Source organism: Trachypithecus francoisi, unplaced genomic scaffold (assembly GCF_009764315.1).
Source record: "Trachypithecus francoisi isolate TF-2019V2 unplaced genomic scaffold, Tfra_2.0 Lachesis_group0, whole genome shotgun sequence".
Classification (NCBI taxonomy): domain Eukaryota; kingdom Metazoa; phylum Chordata; class Mammalia; order Primates; family Cercopithecidae; genus Trachypithecus; species Trachypithecus francoisi.
The window spans coordinates 60,449,230-60,472,599 of NW_022681453.1; the positions used below are offsets into that span (position 1 = coordinate 60,449,230).

The following is a 23,370-nucleotide window of genomic DNA, read 5'->3' on the forward strand; positions in this document are numbered from 1 at the left end:
TTTAAATTGTGAAGCTTAAACAAGGTAACAACCTCTATGAAATGTAAAGACATTGTTTATGTACTTTGCTCTGGGTATCGCCTTCCTGCTGGGAGGGAAAAAGCAAAGGCAACTTACACAAAGAAGAGTCTCTTGGAAGGCAATTCTTGTGAAGAGGACTTCACTCTTAGATCAACAGATTCTTCAAGGTGATGCACCACTGTTCTCAAGCTTTCTAAACTCAGGCACTAAACCAAAAGTTTAGTCTCTAACGAGAGACTAGGATGATTCATGCCTTTTTTTCTTTTTGGTAAGACAAACTGGAAAGCAGATATCTAGTAAAACAGTTACATAAGAACTATTTTCGATAGCTGGAAGCTTTTGATATCAACCCTAGATTATCTCAGGCATTTAATCAGTAAAAAAGATTGCCCATAAATTGCTAAGAGGAGCCCATAATGGACTGGCTAAAGAGGAAAACCAAACTTACTGCTCTCTTCCTCTATCCCACCTCCCCTAACCAGCTCCCATGTTTAACTTTTCATTAAAGCCACTTCTGAAGAAACAACTCTCTAAAAGTTTAAGCACAACACTTGTAGTATTTCAGTCCTGGCCCACTAAGCTCTTGATGTATGGTTTCTTTAAACAAATGACAACATAAAAGCCATTCCTCACCCATAACTGGGGTACCATCTGACTTACTTGTGAGGTTCAAGTGACAGGATTATGCCATGTCTATTCCAGCATTATGGAGCTAAGTGCCACTTGGTTGAACTTAAATCCTCCAACACGGGATTGCAGTGCCTGCCCTCCCCACCAGGATCTGGATTCCATACATACAGTCATTCCCAAATTAGAGCTACTGCAATCCCTACATCCATTCATCGACTTATGCCATTCCTTCCAACTACAATGGTTTCCCAACTGTAACCTGCCTACTGATTTATTTAAAAATCCACTCAACATGTCCCTCACCACCCTAGGCACTGAACAACTCTAAACTAAATGACTCTCATCTGCTCTGTATTTATAATTATTCCTGAATAATTCCCCACAGGAGCCAACAGTGTTTATTCTTATAGTAGAGAAGAAAAATCTGTTAAATGAACACAACACATAGTTTATCATTCAGGAAACCTACACATATTAATCAGTGACCCAAAAGCATAATTTACATGCTATAAACAATAACTTACTCTGCAAAGTTAGAACTGGAAAAATTTTAAACAAAAGTTTAGTAATATTTCAAGATCCATTCTAGAATAGTGATTCATCCCTGTCCTCAAGTGGCTTAAAGTTGGAAGACAGGCAAAGTCATGTAATGTTATTTCAATCAAACTAAGGTCTATAATGGATACACAAAGCTGAACATCAAGCAGCCAACAAGCTGGTGGTCAAAGGCCCACTAATATCTGAAATATTAGTCAGAATATGCAAAACAGACCTATTTCTAGCATATGTATGACAGAATATTATTATTTTTTTTTTTTTTTTTTTTTTTTTTGAGACGGAGTCTCGCTCTGTCACCCAGGCTGGAGTGCAGTGGCCAGATCTCAGCTCACTGCAAGCTCCACCTCCCGGGTTTACGCCATTCTCCTGCCTCAGCCTCCTGAGTAGCTGGGACTACAGGCGCCCGCCACCTTGCCCGGCTAGCTTTTTGTATTTTTTAGTAGAGACGGGGTTTCATCGTGTTAGCCAGGATGATCTCGAACTCCTGACCTCGTGATCCACCCGTCTCGGCCTCCCAAAGTGCTGGGATTACAGGCTTGAGCCACCGCGCCCGGCCCAGAATATGATATTTTAAGAGCCCAAGTGTCTGATCAAAAAAGAGAGTTGGAAGGAAAGCAAGATCTACTATGGCTAGATTTATATCCCACAGATTACTCTTTTATAGGCCAATTCCACCACCAGGAATGGAGTCCAGACTATAAAAGCAAGCTATGGGCAACTACGGAAGACTAACTGCTCACTCACTGGACTGAAGTGGTGCTTTCCTTTTTTTTTTTTTTTTTTTTTTGAGGCAGGGTCTCATTCTGTTGCCCAGGCTAGAGTGCAGTGGTGAGATCTCAGCTCCACCTCCCAGGTTCAAGCAATTCTCATGCAACATCCACCTCCCAGGTTCAAGAGATTGTAATGTCTCAGCCTCCTGAGTAGCTGGGATTACAAGTGCCCACCACCATGCCTGGCTAATTTTTTGTAGTTTTAGTAGACACAGGGTTTCGCCATGTGGGCCAGGCTGGTCTTGAACTCCTGGCCTCAAGTGATCCGCCCACCTCGGCCTCCCGAAGTGCTGGGATTACCGGCGTGAGCCACCGTGCCTGGCCGAACCTCTGCTTCTAACCCCAATGGATGTAAGTAGCATTTCCAAGAGGTCGTTCTCAAACTGACACATATTACTCCAGGATGACCTTCCCCAGTCCCTTGAGGTTCCCCTACACTGCTGAGTAAACAGGCTGTACCATGGTGCCATAAAGAAATGAGTTTCTATCAGAGGGAACTAAAATTAAAGAGACAAAAAGTTACAAGTGCTAGCAAGGATGTGGAATATTTGGACTTCTTATACACTGCTGATGGGAGAGTACGCTGGTACAATTTTCGAAAACTGGCCATATCTACTAGAGCAGAATAGATACTCTTATGAAGTGAACTGTGTCCACCTAAAATTTTTAAGTTGAAATCCTAATCCCCAATACATCAGAATGTGACTTATTTGCAGACAGGGCCTTTAAAGAGGTAATTGAGGTTAAGTGAGGTCATAAGGGTGGGCCTCAATCTAGTATGACCGGTGTCCTAAAAGAAAAGGAGATTAGGAGAGACAATACAGAGGAAAGATCATGTGAAGACACAGGGAAGAGAAGACAGTCATTTACAAACCAAGGAGAGGCTTCAGAAGAAACCAATCCTGCCAACAGCTTGACCTCAGATTTCTAACCTTCAGAATTGAGAAAATAAAACTTCTGTTTAAGCCACTTTATCTGTGATACTTGTTACAGCAGCCCTAGCAAATGAATACAGACACATACTCTAAAATTCAGTCTTTTTACTTAAATACGTTATGATATATCACATAATACTACTGAGCAATGGAAACTCCAGTTATAACTGCACACAACGACACAAAGTCTCATAAACAACACTGAGTCAAAGAAACCAGATACGGAAGAATACACAGTGTATGATTCCATTTACACAAAATCCAAATCAGGCAAAATTAGTCTACAGTTCTAGAAATCAGAAGACTCACTACCCAACCATCAGGGCATCGATGATAATGATTTAAAGGAGACTAAGAGGGCCTCTGGGTTTATAAAAATTATCCAAGTCATCCACTTATTTGTGCACTTTTCTTTATATATGTATGTATACTAAAATACAGAAATGATAAATCACTTGGAAATACAGGCAACAATGTACTTATCCAGTGTTACCATGGCAAATAAACCTTACTCTGGAGCTGGATGCATCAGGTTCCTCACTCATTACCATTAAACATTTTAAAAATACAGCTATTCCTATGATCCCCAGCTTCTCATCATTCAGTGTCTACTAGAAGTATCACAGGTCACATGACTCAAGAGTGTCCTGTCTCTTCCACAGCTAAATTCTCACATCATTTCTGGGGAGAGTTCAATTTCTTTTTCCTTGAGACACGGTCTTGCTCTGCCACCCAGGCTGGAGCGCAGTGGCACGAACACAAATCATTACAGCCTCAAACTCCTGGAATCAAGTGATCCTCCCATCTCAGCCTCCCACGCACAGGTGAACCACCACAACCACCACACCCAGCTAATTTTTTTTTTCTTTGTAGAGATGGAGTCTCACTTTGTTGTTCATGGTGGTCTCGAACTCCTGGGCTCAAGCAATCCTCCTGCCTCACCCTTCCAAAGTGCTGGGATTACTCCTTTCAAAGTACTGGTCACCATGCCTGGCCAAGAGTTGAATTTCATTAAAGGAAGGTATTAAAGTATACATTCCAAGGAAGAAAATAACCAGTTAACACTTTGGTCTTCCTCAGGGTAGTGAATCACAAATTTTCCTTCTTTATATTTCTGAATTTTCCTAGCTTATTTTTTAACCGAATAGTTTAATAATCAGCAAAAAAGACATATCATTTTAAATAAAAGGTAGTGGGGCCAAGTGTGGTGGCTGACAACTGTAATCCTAGCACTTTGGGAGGTTCAGGCAGGCGGATCATAGGGTCAAGAGATTGAGACCATCCTGGCCAACATGGTGAAACCCCATCTATACTAAAAATACAAAAATTAGCTGGGCGTGGTGGTGCGCGCCTGTAGTCTCAGTTACTTGGGAGCCTGAGGTAGGAGAATCACTTGAACCCGGGAGGCGGAGGTTGCAGTGAGCCGAGATCATGCCACTGCACTCCAGCCTGGCCACAGAGCAAGACTCCGTCTCAGAGGAAAAAAAGAAGAAAAAAAAAAGGTAGTGCATGCCACCATGCCCAGCTAACTTTTGTATTTTTAGTATAGATGGGGTTTCACCATGTTGGCCAGGATGGTCTCTATCTCTTGACCCCGTCATCCGCCTGCCTCGGCCTCCCACAGTGCTGGGATTACAGGCGTGAGCCATCGCCCCCAGTCAAAGATACACTTTTACAAGGGGTAACATGAAGCAGTCTTTAGGGCACTAGCGTATAATGGAAAGGCAAGATGGTACATCAGAAAGAGCACTGAGCTGAGTTAACAGACCTAAACTGACATTTCAGCTGAGCCACACGAGCATACAGCCTCAGCTATCTCAGGCAGATACATACAACAGTTGTGAGCACCAAAAGAAATCATACATAAACTACAAACAGCACAGAAATATTATAAAGCATTTAAAAGCAAATGTGTAGGAAGGTTTCTACAAAATGTTATTGCTCTTTTAACAACCACCAACATGGTGCAGGTCAGAGGATTTAAGAGTGGGTTTTAGATGACTCGCAGTTATCTCAGGGATCCCCGTATCTGTAAGTACATGGGAGAACTGCTGGTAGGCTGACTGCATACCATATATAAGGGACACTATTTTTCATAAAGTCTATGCTGTGTCCTTTAAGGTTAATTCATAGCAGCTTTGTAATTATGTACTCTCAAATAACTCAAAGTACAAAGTTTACTAAATGGAAACCAACTTTTTATTACGCTTACATACCAATACTGGAAATCAATGATATAACTATTTATTTCACAAAGTAATTTTTAAGGGACTCCTAATGTGAGATGGTTAATGCCCAGTAGTATGAAGCAAAGCTGGAAAGGAAAGGCTGAGGGAGAAGAGAGAACCTCCTACAGCAGCAGCCACACAAGTAGGACCAACTAAGAGACAAGCAAGGCTGGAGAATTCCTAAACTGCCCTGGTCCCAGGCTTCCCTTAATAGGCTTCCTCAGATTTGCTTGGTCCCAACTGTAGACAGTCCCAGGAGACCAGAAGTGGACAAAAGAATCAGGCAAACTTAATTTCTCAGCAGTGATGCCATCACCAAAACAGAGACTCCAGGTCTCATGAGTTAAGTACTGCATCTTCAAGCAAATGAACAAGGCCAGTACTGTAGATTAGTGTTGGAACCAACTTCCAAGCTTTCTCCTCCCCCAAGGAGATATTTTGCAAGTAGCTATTCTTAAATGTGTTTTTGTAATCACAGCCTGGGATACTAAAATTGAAACTGGTAACAGACACTGCTAAAAAACCTGTTTTGATTTCACTCGCCACATCACTCATACCTCTGATTCACAAATCACAGTGACCACAACCACCATTAAGAAATGTTTTAAAAATAAGTTTTTTATTTTTAAAACCGGGCATGGTGGCTCACACCTGTAATCCCAGCACTTTGGGAGGCTGAGGCGGGCAGATCACGAGGTCAGGAGATCGAGACCATCCTAGAGGCCATCCTGGCTAACACAGTGAAACTCTGTCTCTACTAAAAATACAAAAAAATTAGCCGGGCGTGGTGGCGCACACCTGTAGTCCCAGCTACTTGGGAGGCTGAGGCAGGAGAACAGCATGAACCTGGAAGGGTGAGCTTGCAGTGAGCCGAGATGGCGCCACTGCACTCCAGCCTGAGCTACAGAGCGAGACTCCTTCTAAAAAAAAAAAGTTTTAAAACCCAAACGCAAACTATTTTTCTGTCTTTAATGCCATATGGAGTGTGGGGAAAAACAGAATAGAGGGACGATGTAAGAGCAAATAACTGAAAAGATCCACACATTGCAAAATGTTTCTGCAGCAAACTGCAGACAAAGAAGCACAGAGAACTATTAGATGATATTAACAGATAAGTGCGTGGTAACACAAAGGAATGGATGCCTGAGAACACAGCGGCAACCTTCCTTATATGAGAGGTTAAGAGTCATCAACAGCAAGCCAATAGCCAAAAAATAAGAGGGGAGGCGGGGAGTTCATTTCTCCAGTTTCAGTTGCCTTCAGAAGAAGACATTTAGTGCCAAGGGGAACCCCTGTTTAGCCTTATTCAGAAGGACTTCTAATCCTTACCTCCCCAGGAAAAAAAAAGCCTGCCTACAGCTCTAAGTCCAACATCTGGTCAAATCTATCTCAGCTGTATTTGTTGAATTATATGAATGGGGAGTTAAATACTTTATCATAGGAAAAACTAAAATATTTGTGTCAAATGCCAGAAAGCAATGTGCATAAGACAACTGTCATATTTGTGTGGGCTGTGTTTGCTGCATCTTTGTATACAAAGGCTAATGCCAAAGTAAGAGCAAAAACGTTATTAGCGAAGAACTCTTTGAAGACGTATTAAAAGCTAATCAAATAACCAAAATTTTTTGGCTTCACTTGGCAGTGGGGTCAGAAAACTGATTCAAAGCCACACTTTACTATAAAGCGTTGTTCTGATACAGGTTTTGTGAGCTTAGACACAGTTGGCATCAAAAAAAATACGAAAAAAAAATTGCCCCACGTGGTTGCTAACTACCTAGAAGGATATACTAATAAAACTATTTTTAGAGTATCTTCTACATTCCACCCTCTGTTTACTCATGCAGTTCTACCACAAATGCAAAATCCAAATCTTCTCTTGAAGGGAACCTAGAAAGTTTGTGGGAGATAGGGTAGCACAGCTTTTCTATGTAGAACGGTACTGAAACTATGGCCGACACAGTATCAGTGCTACATTAAACTTTCTTGCCAGCTGAAGAAAAAAATCCAGTATGCCAAATGTACCTTTACTCAAAGACACTGCAGTGGTAAGGTAATGGTAGTGACATGGACTACCTCTCGAGTGAACCAAAAAAATGCCACTAGAGTCGGCTGGGCGCAGTGGCTCATGCCTGTAATCCCAGCACTTTGGGAGGCCAAGGCAGGCAGATCACCTGAGGTAGGGAGTTCGAGACCAGCCTGACCAAAATGGAGAAACCCTGTCTGTACTAAAAATACAAAATTAGCCAGGCATGGTGGCACATGCCTGTAATCCCAGCCACTCAGGAAGTTGAGGCAGGAGAATAACTTGAACCCGGGAGGCAGAGGTTGCAGTGAGCCGAGATCACGCTATTGCACTCCAGCCTGGGCAACAAGAGAGAAACTCCGTCTCAAAAAATAAATAAAATAAAACAAATGCCACCAGAGGAAAAGGAGAAACAAGTTGAGTGTTGAAGGTTACTCTTTAAAAGATGTGATAAATTAGAAACTGTAATATTATCTTCTACACTTTCTGAAGGGCAAGCCATACAAATGCTGTTGTTAAAATTAACAAAGCCTTAAAGTTAGCCAGAACACCATCCTTTGGATTACTACGGATTCATCAGCAGAGATGAGAAATAACTCTTTCCAAAAAGCCTCTGTTCTCACTCATAGGTGGGAACTGAACAATGAGATCACTTGGACTGGGGAAGGGGAACATCACACACTGGGGCCTATCATGGGGATGGGGGAGGAGGGAGGGATTGCTTTGGGGAGTTATACATGATATAAACGTCATGCACGTGTACCCTAGAACTTAAAGTATAATAAAATAAATAAATAAATAAATAAATAAAAAGCCTCAAGTTCTACCACCAAATCATTCCACAACACAATTTCTGGCCAAGATCATTCACCTTTTAAAAATTCCCTGAGGACAGGAACCATGCCTATCTCCCTGAGTCAACATCCCACAATGCCTGATACATTGCTGATACTCAATGGATACTCAAAATACTTCATGAATGAATAAAAAGGTGCCTATCACTACTCTCCTCTAAACTCAAACATTATATAAAGCTACAGTACTTATTACTCACTTAAATATTTTAGGCTGGGTAGCAAAGTTAAAAAAAAAAAAAAAAAGACAAATCTGAATACAACAGGATTGTGAACGCTAAGCTTTAACTTAGCCAGTCCCTTCAGGAGAAGCACGCCTAACTCACCTTCCAGTTCTTAAACTCAAATCTGAACAAACCTTCCCAGGTTTGAAGAGAGAAACACACTAAGACGAGACTTTATTAATCCATGGATGAGAAATCATGTGCCTCATCAGCTGCTTAAGTCACAAGAAAGAGACAAGAGCCTGTTCTTTAGGAAACCAAAGATGCAGTATTTTGAATAGGGAAGAACCAACTGGCTGGACAGCCATCAACTAAGGTTTTAAGAAAGGTTCACTAGGCAGGTTTGCCAGGCCTACCTGCAAAATTTTTCAAACCTCAGTTAAGTACCCCGCCAGTATTCAAGAGCTCCTAATTTGACTACAGTACAATATGTGTGATAAGTCGCAAACGGCATTTCTTATGGCTTTAAGGGAGAACTGATGCTACCAGAAAGACTTTCAAACGACATCAACAGAAAGAAAGGAGGTGGTGGAAGGCAGTGAGGTACAGATACCAGGTGGCAAAAGATAAACCACAAGCTTCAGGGGCACGTGAAAGCAGTATAACCTAGAAATTGAATACAGTGCTCTGGAGTCTGACTGTCTGGGCTTGCATCTTTGCTTCGTAACTTAGCCGTGTGACCTTGGTCAAATGGCTTAGCCTCTCTGTTCAATTTCCCACTGTGTTAAGTGGGCACAACAGTGGTACTTTAGAGGGTTGTTCAAAAAACTAAACATAATGATCTGTTAAAAGGTCTTGCCACGCTGCCTAGCATTTAACAAACACTCAAATATTTGCTGTCGGTATTCTCAATATTCCCCTTATGACCCACTAGGTATCAAGTGTAAAATGAATGTAGAAAGAGGCCCCCAACACGGTCCGAATGGAAACACAACTCTACATCCAACTACCATCTTTCCCCGACTAAGTTGAAAAACTTCTCACAGGATTTACCGTAACATGCCTAGGACAAAAAGCTCCCTGTCTCCCAGCGCCAGAGGCGCCTCAATGTACACAAGTGCTGAGGCGATCCCAGCGCACGTGACCTGACTCACGCCTTGACTCAGTTGCCGTCAGGGAACCTCTCCCACTAACAGGGTCAGAATGTTCAACAGAAGAGCCGGATGGGAACGCGGCTCGGTCCCCAGCGCCTGTGACCCATGCCCACCAGGTGGGCACGGAGGCGGGCGGCGTGGGCTCTGACACCCTCCTGCTTGCCACGCTAAATAACTCCACCGGCTAGCGCGTCCTGCCACGGCGCAGGACCGTCCAAGTCAATGAACCCTCTTGGGTCTCTGAGATCGACGCCAACAGTAAACAGAGCGTCCGAGACCCGCGGCTGGGGCCGGCAACCCGGCCAGAGGTCACGCCCGACGACCTCCGACCTCTCCAAGCGGGGTGGGGTCCTGGCCTGCTCCGGGGGCCTGAGCGATGCCGTTTCCCCGCGAGGCCAGGGCTGGGCCTGGAGCCTGCCCAGGAGGACAGGGAGGACGCGAGGCCCTGGCGACCGAAGAGTTGAGGAGGGGGATGGGGCCAGGCCGCCGGCCGGGCTGGGCCCGCTGCTTACCGCGGCCTCTGCTCTGGGGACTCCGGGCCGGGCGCGTCGCGAGGGCTCCCGCCGAGGAGGAGACTCAACGGAGGACAGAAGCGGGGAGGTCCAAGTTCTGGTTCCAGGGAACTCTGCTGAGCTCTCCAAGCTGCCAACTCCGCCGCTGCCGCCGCCTCAGGCTTTATGGCCAAGACTCCAGGCCCGCTCCCACTTCCGCCACCGCCGCCGCCCCGAGCGGAAGTACCTGTCACGAGACGCTCGACGCCAGGGTGCGGAGGAGGAGCCCCGCCTCAACCTTGCGTCACGTTCCGGCTGCCTTGGGACTGAGCCTGGATCACGTGCTACAAACATGTCTGCCCCCAAACGGTTGTCCCCATCTTTGAGGCTCGTACAAGGAGCAGGACGGCGCCATGTTGGACCCGCAGACAGATTCCCTCAGCCATCCCTCCTTGCTCCAGAATGAAGAATGCCACCGAAGAGAGGTCAAGGGGTAAACTTGTTGTGCCCTTCTTCGGAAGGCATCATTTATCTTTACTTTAACTACCTAACCAAAAATTATTATCACCATTTTACAAATAAGGAACTGAGACCCAACATACCAGGTCACTTGGTCTAGCTCAACACAGAAACTGGTGGAGCAAGGTTTTGAACCAAGGTCTGTCTGATGCCAATGTGTGTTATCGTTCTAGTAGGCTGCAAATGACTACAGCAATTGTGTGACTCAGTAATAGAGACAGTGTTATGCCCAGACCGTTTATTCCCCAAAGAAGACCACCAGAGTCCAGAGTCAAAGCCAAGCGGCAAGGATCTTTACTGCAAGTTCGAACTTGGTCCCTCCGTTCCACAACATACAAGAGGGCCACGAACGATGCATGTGCCCGCTTTTTATAGCCCAATGTATACAGGATATGTAAGGTTACAGAGGAACAAAGGAATTCTTTTGGTCGCAGCATCACAATTGGTTAACATATTAAGTTATACATTTAGCGGTGATCTATTGGTTCCCGTGCTTTCAGTAAAACTACAAACAGCTGTGTCGTTATCAGGGATTTTTTCCAGGTGGTGTTTGTACTGGGCTCAGGAAGTTGAGAGATATGGGAGATATATGGTGTTTGTACTGGGCCCAGGAAATTGAGAGATATATGTTGTTTGTACTGGGCCCAGGAAATTGAGAGATATATGTTGTTTGTACTGGGCCCAGGACTGAGGAATGTGCCTGATTTCTTTCAACAGGAGAAATAGACACTTTGGCAGAGGAGACAGCCCGAGAAAATGGAAAATGAGCTAAAGCCTCTCTGAACTTAGCATTAAAGAAGATGTGATAAAGATGGACCTGGTAGAACTCTTCTGCAAGCACAGAGCAGCCTCCCAAGCACCAGCCCCATCTGAACACATCAGGATCCACTCAGAACTTTTGTCTCCATCTTTAACAATGCCCTCTAATAGTCTTTTCTTAGTTTGGTTCATGCAAACTCCATTCTTTCAATTGTCCCATCCAAAAACCTTGCAATTGTTACAGTAAGTAGTCAGACCTGAGTAGGGCAGGAGAGGGGCCACTCCCCCACCAGCAATGTGAGGCAACCATGATGTGGTGGTCAGATTAAGCTATCTGTCTAAAATAATAATTGGTTGCAGCCAGAACCAGGGAAAGACAGTCTCCTAATAGATAAAAAACACCTAAAACTGGTGATCGGCAGCTTCCCATTGAGATCTCAGGAGTTGAGGGGTCTGGGGAAAAAAAAAACACCTCAAAATCTAGGCAAGCAGTCCCAACCCTGAGATGGCACAATGTCTGGGGTTTCCCCTACTTTTTCAACTAAAATTGGCTCTTTCCGCAAAACCCTCGCCACCTATTCTCCTGTTTTCTCTATATGTATTCTGAAATGGCCTTGCACACTGCAGGACCATCAGCCTCTGGAGTAAGTCTACTTTTCTCCGCTTTCACTTTGCCTGTGCCCAGGAGTTCGAGACCAGCTCAGGCAACATAACAAGACTGTCTCTTCCAAAAGATAAATAAAAAAGAAAGGAGAAGGCACACATCTACATCAGACTTTTGCAGTTGTACTTCTCTCTACCTGGAAAGCTCTTCCTCCAGGTATCTGCTTGGCCACTCGCTCACTTTCCTCTGGTCTTTACTTTAAAGTAAACTTTTCAGTGAAATAGCCTTCCCTATTTAACACTGAAGTACCTCTCTCTGTCACCACAACATAAACGCAAAAATTGCCATCTCCCTATGGCTTTTCTCCTCTTTTTTTTTTTTTTTCTTTTTTTGAGACAAGGTCTTGCTCTGTTGCCCGTGCTGGAGTGCAGTGGCATAATCAGGGCTTACTGCAGCCTTGAACTTCTGGGCTCAAGTGATCCTCCTGTCTCAGCCTCCTGAGTAGCCACAGGCATACATAACTATGGCTGGCTAAATTTTTTTTTTTTTTGTAAAGAGAAGGTCTCTACAAAAAAGACCAAATGTTACCCAGGCGGTCTTGAACTCCTGGTGTCAAGTAATCCTCCCAACTCAGCCTCCCAAAGTTTTTCCTCTTATATTACTCACTTATTTGCATATTGTCTGGCTTCCCCACTAGAATGGCAGGTCCATAAGGCAGCTATTTTTGTCTGTCTCATTCACTGCGATATCCCTGATTCTTAAAACAGTGTTGGGATACAGTAGGTGCTCAATGTGTACAATTTACAGAGTATTCAGGGGAATGAAAACTGAGAATAGTTTCAAAGGCCAAGAGTTATGATAATTCCACCCCATTCGGCAGCCAATCAAAATGCTAGGTTTGAAGATAAAGTAGCAACTGGGAATGCAGTAGTCCTTATCCCCAGGTCTGGCAGGGCTGACTGCAGGATTTAAGCATCTGAGTCCTAGAACCAATCCACCGCAAATAGCAAGGGACAATTATACCAGAAAAGGCAGAGCACAAAAATAAAATGGGATATGTGGGCCCCAGCCTTCTAAGAAGCCTTCTGAGAAGGCTATTCAGATGCAAACATGGGCTATTTCCTATGGGAAAGAAAGGACGACTTAAAAGAAACCCATGAGCCAGAAGGATAGAGCCAGGAGCTAGAGATAATCATTCCCAAGGAGCAGGAGAGGACTCAATCAAGGAACTGGCATCACGTGCCTCACTGGATTTCAGAATTACTATGACCCAGTGGCAGCTGTTGCTCCTGTTTTTTCCCCTTTTGAACAAAAGTGTCTACTATGCTCATCTTCTGCTTGCCAACTCTGTATGCTGGGTCCATGGAGAGGAAATAACGTCTCTAGCTCACAGGCCTTCAGAGAAACAGTGCTCAGAGCTGTTCTTAAGGAATTATATCTGAGGAACCTCATCCACATCTGGACCTGATTTACGTGACAGGATCCATTATGAGTCAGTGATGTATTGGGATTGAGACTTTTAGGGTACTTGGAGGAGTTAAGTAGAGCAGGACCTCCAATAACATCAATTATAACATTGATGAGAAAAAATTGATTCCTGGCTGGGTCCCCTGTCTGTGTAGTTTGCACTCTCTCCCCATGTCTGAGTTTTCCTTGGTGCCTCTGGTTTCCTCCCAAATCCCAAAGATGTGCCCTTTAGGTGAATTGGCTTGTCTGAATTGTCCCAGTCTATGTGTGTATGTGTGTGTGTGTTCTGTGTGTGTGTGTGTGTGCATATGCGCACACGTGTGCGCAATGGGATGGCATCCTGTACAGGGTTGGTTCCTGTCCTGAGCTGCCAGGATAAACTCTGGCCACCTGTGACCCTGAGATGGAATAATTGGATAAATAATTATCTTGCTCATTTTCATTAATCTGTCTTATATATACAGTTCATATTTCTTCTAATATTTAATATAAGAAGTGTTTTGGTCTTTACCAGCCTGACCAACATGGTGAAACCCTGTCTCTACTAAAAATACAAAAATTAGCCGGGCGTTGTGGCACGTGCCTATAATCCCAGCTCAAATCCCAGGGGCATCTTGGCTTTAGCACAACCTACTCTCTTGGGAATTAATCCTTTCCTATGAGAACTCATCCAGCCTCACCAGAGCCAGAACTCACTCACTACCTAGAATGGCACCACAACTCAAACACCCCCAACTAGGCCCCACCTCCCTGGAGACACTGTGGAATCACATTCCTTTCTTTTTTTTTTCTTTTTTCCTTTTTTTTTTTTTTTTTTGAGACAGTTTTGCTCTGTTGCCTAGGCTGGAGTGCAGAGGTGCTATCAGCTCATTGCAGCCTCCACCCCCTGGGTTCAAGCAATTATCATGCCTCAGCCACCCAAGCAGCTGGAAGTACAGGCGTACACCACCATGCCCAATTAATTTTTGTATTTTTAGTAGAGATGGAGTTTCACTACGTTGGCCAGGCCCATATCGAACTTCTGGCCTCAAGTGATCTGTTCCCCTCAGCCTCCTAAAATGCTGGGATTACAGGCATGAGAGCCACCACTCTCATTCTGCCTGGATCACATTTCTTTCTTTTTTTTTTTTTTTTTTTTTGAGACAGAGTCTTGCTCTGTTGCCCAGGCTGGAGCACAGTGGCACAATCTCGGCTCACTGCAACCTCCATCTATGAGGTTCAAGTGATTCTCATGCCTCAGCCTCCCAAGTGACTGAGATTACAGGCGCCTGCCACCATGCCCAGCTAATTTTTGTATTTTTAGTAGAGACGGGGTTTCGCCATGTTGGACAGACTGGGCTCAAACTCCTGAGTTCAAGTAATCTGCCCTCAGCCTCCCAAAGTGCTGGGATTACAGGTGTGAGCCATCGCACCTGGCCTGGGATCACATTTCAACATAAGATTTTGGGGGCACGAACAAACCATATCCGAAGCACAGCAGGTAGGTTGGAGGAGATTAGGAGTGAGAAGTTCAGTTTTGGAAATGCTGAGACAGAGGAATTCTGTGAAACATCCAAGTGGAGATGGAGAGGAGGCAGTTAGACATTCTGGGCTGAGGCAGAGATGGGAGTTTGGTTTCTGGGTCCTTCAGGGTAGCTTTGGCTGAAAATAGAAATTTAAGAGTAAATGGAAATGAAAGTGTTGGGTGTTAACAGGATCGCCTATGGAGAAAGTGGAGAAATACATCCTTCTTTCAACAAACAATTTACTGAGAATCTACTACTTGCTAGGCTTTGTTAGGTTCTAAGGACACAAGGAAAACAAGGCCCTTGATGTCAAGACCCTTACTACTCAGTGTGGTACACAATGTGCAAACATGTACACACACACACACACACCACACACACACACATATCCCTGCACAATTTTCTTTCTCTTTTTTTTTTTTTGAGACGGAGTCTCACTCTGTCGCCCGGGCTGGAGTGCAGTGGCCAGATCTCAGCTCACTGCAAGCTCCGCCTCCCGAGTTCCTGCCATTCTCCTGCCTCAGCCTCCCGAGTAGCTGGGACTACAGGCACCCGCCACCTCGCCCGGCTAGTTTTTTGTATTTTTTAGTAGAGACGGGGTTTCACCATGTTAGCCAGGATGGTCCCGATCTCCTGACCTCGTGATCCGCCCGTCTCGGCCTCACAAAGTGCTGGGATTACAGGCTTGAGCCACCACGCCCGGCCTCACAATTTTCATTCAAATTTCTATCTATAGGGAACTGATAAAAAAGATATGGTACATCTCGACAACGGAATACTATACAACTATAAAAAAGCAACAAGAGAATTCTCTGTATATTGGCATGGAAGGATCTCAAAGAGATATTGTTACATGATAAAACCAGATGCAGAAGAGTATATATCATACGCTTTAAAAGGTAAAGAATAAGAACATCCTTCAGTAACTAATAAAAGTGGTTACCTGGTATATCAATTAAAATCAGAGAAGTAGAAGCACTGTGAGTGATTAGAATGAGGAATTAATGGAAGGGGTTAGACCTTATCGATTTGTGGGAGTTAGTAGAAAGTCTGCATAGGTCATTGCTTCTGTGGCTAGTGTTGAGCCCAACATCAATCGCTACAGGTCAGTTGGACCAGCATTCAAGAATAAAAGCTGGATGTGGATAAGAATAATGACATACTGGAGCCAAGGAGGATAAAAAGAGGCACCCATGAGGACCAACTGGGAACCATATCTGTCTCTCATCACCTCTAAGTTCAGTACCATGAATGGATGAGCAGCAGCAGAACCCAACACCTTTCATCCAGAGCTACACACATACTTGGGTGAGGATTCAGAGAAGCCAAAGGACGAGATCTGGCGGGGGCTGTAGGAGATGTACTTCTGAGTTGGCACCCTTTGCCAACAAGTCTAGTGACACAATGAATGAGCTGCCCCAGTGCTTGACATGCTGCATAACCTTCAGAGTATAAAAAATATTGGCCGGGCGCAGTGGCTCACGCCTGTAATCCCAGTACTTTGGGAGGCCAAGGCAGGCAGATCACCAGGTCAGGAGATCGAAACCATCCTGGCTAACATGGTGAAACCCTGTCTCTACTAAAAATACAAAAAATTAGCCAGACGTGGTGGTGGGCGCCTGTAGTCCCAGCTACTTGGGAGGCTGAGGCAGGGGAATCACTTGAACCCAGGAGGCAGAGGTTGCAGCAAGCCAAGATCACACCACTGCACTCCAGCCTGGGCGACAGAGCAAGACTCCGTCTCAAAAAAACAAACAAAACAAAACAAAAAAAACAAAAACCACAACAAATTGGCCTGGTACAGTGGCTCACGCCTGTAATCTCAGTACTTTGGGAGGCCAAGGTGGGCAGATCACGAGGTCAGGAGATCGAGACCATCCTGGCTAACACAGTGAAACCCCATCTCTACTAAAAATACAAGAAATTAACCAGGCGTGGTGGCCGGCGCCTATAGTCCCAGCTACCTGGGAGGCTGATGCAGGAGAATGGCATGAACCTGGAAGGCGGAGCTTGCAGTGAGCTGAGATTGTGCCATTGCACTCCAGCCTGGGTGACAGAGCGAGACTGTCTCAAAAAAATAAAAAATAAATTACTGCTGGCTGGTCGCGGTGGCTCACATCTGTAATCTCAGCACTTTGGGAGGCCAAGACAGGCGGATCACTTGTGGTCAGGAGTTCGAGATTAGCCTGGCCAACATGATGAAAGCCCATCTCTACTAAAAACACAAAAATTAGCCGGACATGGTGGTAGGCACCTGTAATCCCAACTACTTGGTAGGCTGAGATAGGAGAATCGCTTGAACCCAGGAGGTGGAGGTTGCAGTGAGCCGAGATTGCACCACTGCACTTCAGCCTGGGTGACAGTGTGAGACTCTGTCTCAAAAAAAAAAAAAAAAAAAAAAAAAATCACTGCTGTTAGAGAAGAGAATTCTGGTAAATGTAGCTTAGTTGACACAGCACAAAACCACTGTACTATACCTGATAATGGGACAGGAAAGGGAGCTGGGTTTTTCTGTGGACATCAGTTTATATGTTTAAGTTTTAACCATGATATTTCATTAACTATCAAATGTTTCAATTTTTTTTAAATCCATAATATGATCAATGAGATGCAGACAATAAAACAGTGTTACAGAACAGTGATGGAGGTGGAGCGAGGAGAGGTGACTTAGACATAGGTGGTCAGAAAGGCCTCTCTGAGGAGGTGACTTTTTTCTGGAGACATAATCTTATTACGGACCCCAGATTGGTGTACAGTGCTATTCACAGGCACAATTACAGTGCACTGCTGCCTCAAACTCCTGGCCTCTAGCCCTCCGTCCTCCTGTCTCAGCCTCCAAGTAGCTGGGACAACAGGCATGTGTCATTGCACCCCACTGGAGGTGACATTTGAGCAGAGACTTGCTGACATGGAGCCAGCCTTTTGAGAATATCTGAGCAGAAAATGTTGCAGGTAGAAGAAATGGCAAGGGTAGAAGCTTTGTGCAGAAAAAGGTGTCCTGCTCAAGGAACAACAAGGAAGCCAGCGTGGTTGGAGTGGAGTGAGCAAGGGAGAGAGTAGAAAGAGTCGAGGTGGGAGCAGTGTGCAAACTTAGGTCATATAGGGTCTCGCAGATCATAGCAAGTCCTTGAAAATTTATAGCATGTGTGATGAGAAACCCTGTGGAACATTTTAAGCCAGGCCGGGGGGCGGGGAGTGTGTGTGTGTGTGTGTGTGTGTGTGTGTGAGATGTGTCTTCCTTCACAGGTTGTTTGCACAGCAGAGCCTTTTCTGGCCACCGCCCTTTTCTCCTCTTTTCCCACAGTGAACCCATGGCTCTCTGGCTGTTTATTTATCATCTAAACTGGGGGGGGTCTTCCAGGGCCAGGACCTGCTCTGGTCTACTTTGATGTCCCCAGCACCCTACTGGGCATTGACAAATGTCAACGCATAACTGAGCGATTTAAAGCAGAGAAAAATATTGAATTATTCTGACATAGCTTTGCATGATTTATAAAGTTCTCTGGATTTTGCTGCCTTATTACTTTGTATTTATTCATTTATTTTTGAGACAGAGGCTTGCTCTGTTGCCCAGGTTGGAGTGCAGTACTGTGATCATAGCTCATCGCAGCCTCAACCTCCTGGGCTCAAGTGATCCTCCCGTCTAAGCCTCCTGAGTACCTGGAACCACAGTCACACCACCGTGCCTGGTTAATTTTTTGTGTTTTTTGGTAGAGATAGGGTCTCACTGTGTGACCCAGCCTGGACTCAAACTCCTGTCTTCAAGCGATTCTCCTGCCTTAACTTCCCAAGTAGCTGGGACTGCTGGCACTTGCCACCACACCGAGCTAATTTTTAAATATTTGTAGAGATGGGGTCTCACTATGTTGCCCAGGCTGATCTCTAACCCCTGGGCTCAAGTGATCCTCCCACCTTGGCCTCCTAAATTGTTAGGATTACAGGCATGAGCCACTGTGTCTAGCCAGGTTTTGCTGCTTTAAAATGGACAATTTTTTCAAAGGTTTCCTTCTTGGCAGTTTCTATTAATCCAGAAGTCACCGGTTGGCTGTCCCAACATGCCACACCATAATCTTTTATCCTTGGTAACTTCTCCTGGTCCCCAGCATCCAGTCTGAGCTCCTGTGTCAGTGCAATTCACTTGAGCTCTTTGGGTCCCAGTATCCTCACTTCCCATGGTAGTGCTATGGTCAGGCTCGGTGACTCACTCCCAGCACTTTGGGAGGCCGAGGCAGGCAGATCACTTGAAGTCAGAAGTCAGAAGTCAGAAGCCTGGCCAACATGGTGAATACAGTCTGTACTAAAAATACAAAAAATAAGGCCAGGCGTGGTGGCTCATGCCTGTAATCCCAGCACTTTGGGAGGCCAAGGTGGGCAGATCACAAGGTTAGAAGTTCAAGAACAGCAAGACGGGTGGATCACGAGGTCAGGAGATTGAGACCATACTGGCTAACATGGTGAAACCCCGTCTCTACTAAAAACTACAAAAAACTAGCTGGGCGAGGTGGCGGCGCCTGTAGTCCCAGCTACCCGGGAGGCTGAGACAGGAGAATGGCGTGAACCCGGGAGGTGGAGCTTGCAGTGAGCTGAGATCTGGCCACAGCACTCCAGCCTGGGTGACAGAGCGAGACTCCGTCTCAAAAAAAAAAAAAAAAAAAAGAAGTTCGAGAACAGCCAGGCCAACATGGTGAAACCCCGTCTCTACTAAAAATACAAAAGATAGCCGGGCGTGATAATGCATGTGTGTAGTCTCAGTCACTCGGGAGGCTGAGCCAGGAGAATCAATTAAACCTGGGAGGCAGAGGTTGCAGTGAACCGAGATTGCACCACCGTACTCCAGCTTGGGCAACAAAGTGAGGCTCCATCTAAAAAACAACAAAAAAAACACCCCAAAAATTAGCCAAGTGTGATGGCACAGGCCTGTAATCCCAGCTACTCAGGAGGCTGAGGCACGAGAATCACTTGAACCCGGGAGACAGAGGTTGCAGTGAGCCGAGATTGCGCCACTACACCCAGCCTGCACAACAGAGCAAGACTCTGTCTCAAAAATAAAATAAAATAATAAAATGGACCAGACATGGTGGCTCACTCCTGTAATTCCAGCACTTTGGGAGGCCAAGGTGGGCAGATCACCTGAGGTCAGGAGTTCGAGACAATCCAGAAACCCCGTCTCTATTAAAAATACAAAAGTTAGCCGAGCATGATGATGCACGCCTGTAGTTCCAGCTACTCGGGAGGCTGAGGCAGGAGAATCAATTGAACCCAGGAGGTGGAGGTTGCAGTGAGCTGAGATTGTGCCACTGCACTCCAGCGTGGGCAACAAAGTGAGACTCTGTCTGGAAAAAAAACACCAACAATTAGCCAGGTGTGATCACAGGCCTGTAATCCCAGCTACTTGGAAGGCTGAAGCACAAGGATCACTTGAACCCACAAGGCAGAGGTTGCAGTGAGCCCAGATCATGCCACTGCACCCAGCACGGGCAACAGAGCAAAACTCTGTCTTAAAAATAAAAGAATAGCCGGGCACGGTGGCTCAAGCCTGTAATCCCAACACTTTGGGAGGCCGAGACGGGTGGATCACGAGGTCAGGAGATCGAGACCATCCTGACTAACACGGTGAAACCCCGTCTCTACTAAAAAAAAAATACAAAAAACTAGCCGGGCGAAGTGGCGGGCGCCTGTAGTCCCAGCTACTCTGGAGGCTGAGGCAGGAGAATGGTGTAAACCCGGGAGGCAGAGCTTGCAGTGAGCTGAGATCCGGCCACTGCACTCCAGTCCGGGCAACAGAGCGAGACTTTGTCTCAAAAAAAAAAAAAAAGAAAGAAAGAAAAAAAAAAAGAATAAAATAGTAAAATGGGGCGGGCACAGTGGCACATGCCTGTAATCCCAGCACTTTGGGAGGCCAAGGTGGGCAGATCACAGCCTGGCCAACATGGCAAAATCCCGATCTCTACTAAAAATACCAAAAACAAATCAGCCAAGTGTGGTGGCACTGGCTTATAGTCCCAGCTACTTGGGAGGCTGAGGCCGACTAATCACTTGAACCCAGGAGGCAGAGGTTGCAGTGAGCCGAGGTCACACCACTGCACTCCAGCCTGGGCGACACAGTGAGACTCTGTCTCAAAAAAAAAAAAAAAAAAAAAACTATCTATCTATCTATCTATCTAGAAATAATAAAATGGTGATGATAAACCCTACCTCTGAGTTCTTGTGAGAATCAGATGTGAAAGTGGTTTATAAAGCACTCCTTCAGCCAGACACAGTGGCACATACCTGTAGTCCCAGCTACTCTGGAGGCTGAGGCAAGAGGATCACTTGAGCCCAGGAGTTTGAGTCCATCCTGGGCAACAGAGCATCCATCTCTTTTTTTTTTTGAGACGGAGTCTTGCTCTGTCACCCAGGCTGGAGTGCAGTGGCCGGATCTCAGCTCACTGCAAGCTCCGCCTCCCGGGTTTACGCCATTCTCCTGCCTCAGCCTCCGGAGTAGCTGGGACTACAGGCGCCCGCCTTGTCGCCTGCCTAGTTTTTTGTATTTTAAAGTAGAGACAGGGTTTCACCGTATTAGCCAGGATGGTCTCGATCTCCTGACCTCGTGATCCGCCCGTCTCGGCCTCCCAAAGTGCTGGGATTGCAGCCTTGAGCCACCGCGCCTGGCCGAGCATCCATCTCTTAAAAAAACAAACAACTTAAAAACAAATAAATAGGCCGGGCGCAGTGGCTCAAGCCTGTAATCCCAGCACTTTGGGAGGCCGAGACGGGCGATCACAAGGTCAGGAGATCGAGACCATCCTGGCTAATACGGTGAAACCCCGTCTCTACTAAAGAATACAAAAACTAGCCGGCGACGAGGCGGGCGCCTGTAGTCCCAGCTACTTGGGAGGCGGAGGCAGGAGAATGGCGTGAACCCGGGAGGCGGAGCTTGCAGTGAGCTGAGATCCGGCCACTGCACTCCAGCCTGGGCGAGAGAGCCAGACTCCGTCTCAAAAAAAAAACAAACAAACAAAAAAAAAAACAAATAAATAAAGTGATCCTTTACATTACAAGAAAATGACTGACATTACATGTCAGTTGCCAGGTGAGATAAATCTCATGTGGTAGCTTGAGGCACTTTTCTATTAGGTGCCATAAAGGAAATGAAGGTTTGTGCATTCATTTATTCAAAAGTAATCAATTTGTAGCTTCCGGAGTATGACCATAGGGACACAGAGATGAACCAGGGCACCAGGAACTCCCAGTTCTATGTGCGTGGCTGGGGGAACACTCGCGGGAAGACAGCCACACATCACACTAGCACATAATCTCCTCTCCTTTCTCTTCCTTGTGCCACACTAGCCATAGCTGCTTTCTAGAGCCTTCCTGCACACAGGCTGCATTGCACCCCTCTGCCCACAGTGACTCTTTTGGAAGAGGTCACTTGACCACATCCAGGGCACTCAGGGCCCATAACCCTCAGTGGATCTGTTTTAGGATGGAAGGAGCATGAAGAAAGATTAAAGCATGTCTAGAATTGTTGGGGACTTCTGTCACCTTGAGAGAACCTAACTGAAAGTGAAGCTGTATTTGGCCGTGCCTGCTGCTCTAACAAAATACCTTAGACAGGGTCATTTATAAACAGTAGAAATTTATTCCTCAGAGTCCTGGTGCCTGAGAAGTCCAAGCACAGAAAGATAAAGTGTCTGGTGAGGGCTTGCTCTTTGCCTCCAAAATGGCGCATTCTGGCTGAGTCTTCCCATGGCAGAGGGAGTGGGAGGGATGATCAGGTTCCCTCAAGCCCTTTTGTAAGGCCACTGATCTCTTTCATGAGGGTAGAGCCCTAATCACCTCCCAAAGGGCACACTTCTTAATACCATCACTTTGATGGTTAAGTTCCAACATAGTCTCCATGTATCTTTGGAACCTGTCAGCTGTGGCAGTCGCCCTTTCTAGCCATGGAAGACTATATTCTTGTTTATTGGCAAAGCTGTCACCATTTCATTGGTATCAGATTCTGACTTGCACAAGTAACATTCTTCACCTTTGAAAACCTGGAGGGTGCTGGGTTATTGGGCAAACTTTTCTAAACTATTGTTCAAATGTTTCTAGAAAAAAAAAGTTTCCAACATAGGAATTCTGAGAAGGGGCACCAACATTCAGATAAGTCCAAATAAGAAGAAAACAGGCCGGGTGTGGTGACTCATGCCTGTAATCCCAGCACTTTGGGAGGCCGAGGCATTCTGATCACCTAAACTCGGGAGTTCGAGACCAGCCTGACCAACATAGAGAAACCCCATCTCTACTAAAAATACAAAATTAGCCAGGCATCGGGGCACATGCCTCTTACCCCACCTACTCAGGAGGCTGAGGCAGGAGAATCATTTGAACCCGGGAGGCGGAAGTTGCAGTGAGATCATGCCATTGCACTCCAGCCTGGGTGACAAGAGCGAAACTCCGTCTCAAAAAAAAAGAGGGGGTGGCGAGACCCTATCTCAAAATAGAGGAAAATGAGGAAATGAAGAGGGACTTGTCTGAGTGATGCAATTTTGGGCACCCGTATTTAGTCATGCCAGAAGCCATCTGCTCCCCTCCCTGTCCCTCTTGGTCCCCAGCACCAGACTCAGGTATTTCTTTATAGTGATGCAAATGGACTGACACAGATGGAAAGATCAAATGGCCTGAGGAAGGATAGGTGGTAACACCAGGACCAATGGGCCA

At 45.7% G+C, this 23,370-nt stretch overlaps 1 protein-coding gene and 1 non-coding gene across 2 annotated transcripts in view; one reads left to right on the plus strand and one right to left on the minus strand.

The window, feature by feature from the left end:
- The window catches only part of RAB7A (RAB7A, member RAS oncogene family), an 88,992-nt gene extending 78,910 nt beyond the window's left edge, over window positions 1-10,082 (minus strand). Inside the window, exon 1 of the mRNA XM_033210877.1 lies at window positions 9,850-10,082. The gene's annotated coding sequence lies outside the window, so the exon portion shown is untranslated. The remainder of the gene's footprint in view (window positions 1-9,849) is intronic.
- A 12,475-nt stretch (window positions 10,083-22,557) lies between these two features.
- LOC117084692 lies at window positions 22,558-22,688 on the plus strand. Its single transcript, XR_004437598.1, has one exon. It is a non-coding gene; the product is annotated as a small nucleolar RNA SNORA24 (small nucleolar RNA).
- Window positions 22,689-23,370: the final 682 nt, after the last annotated feature.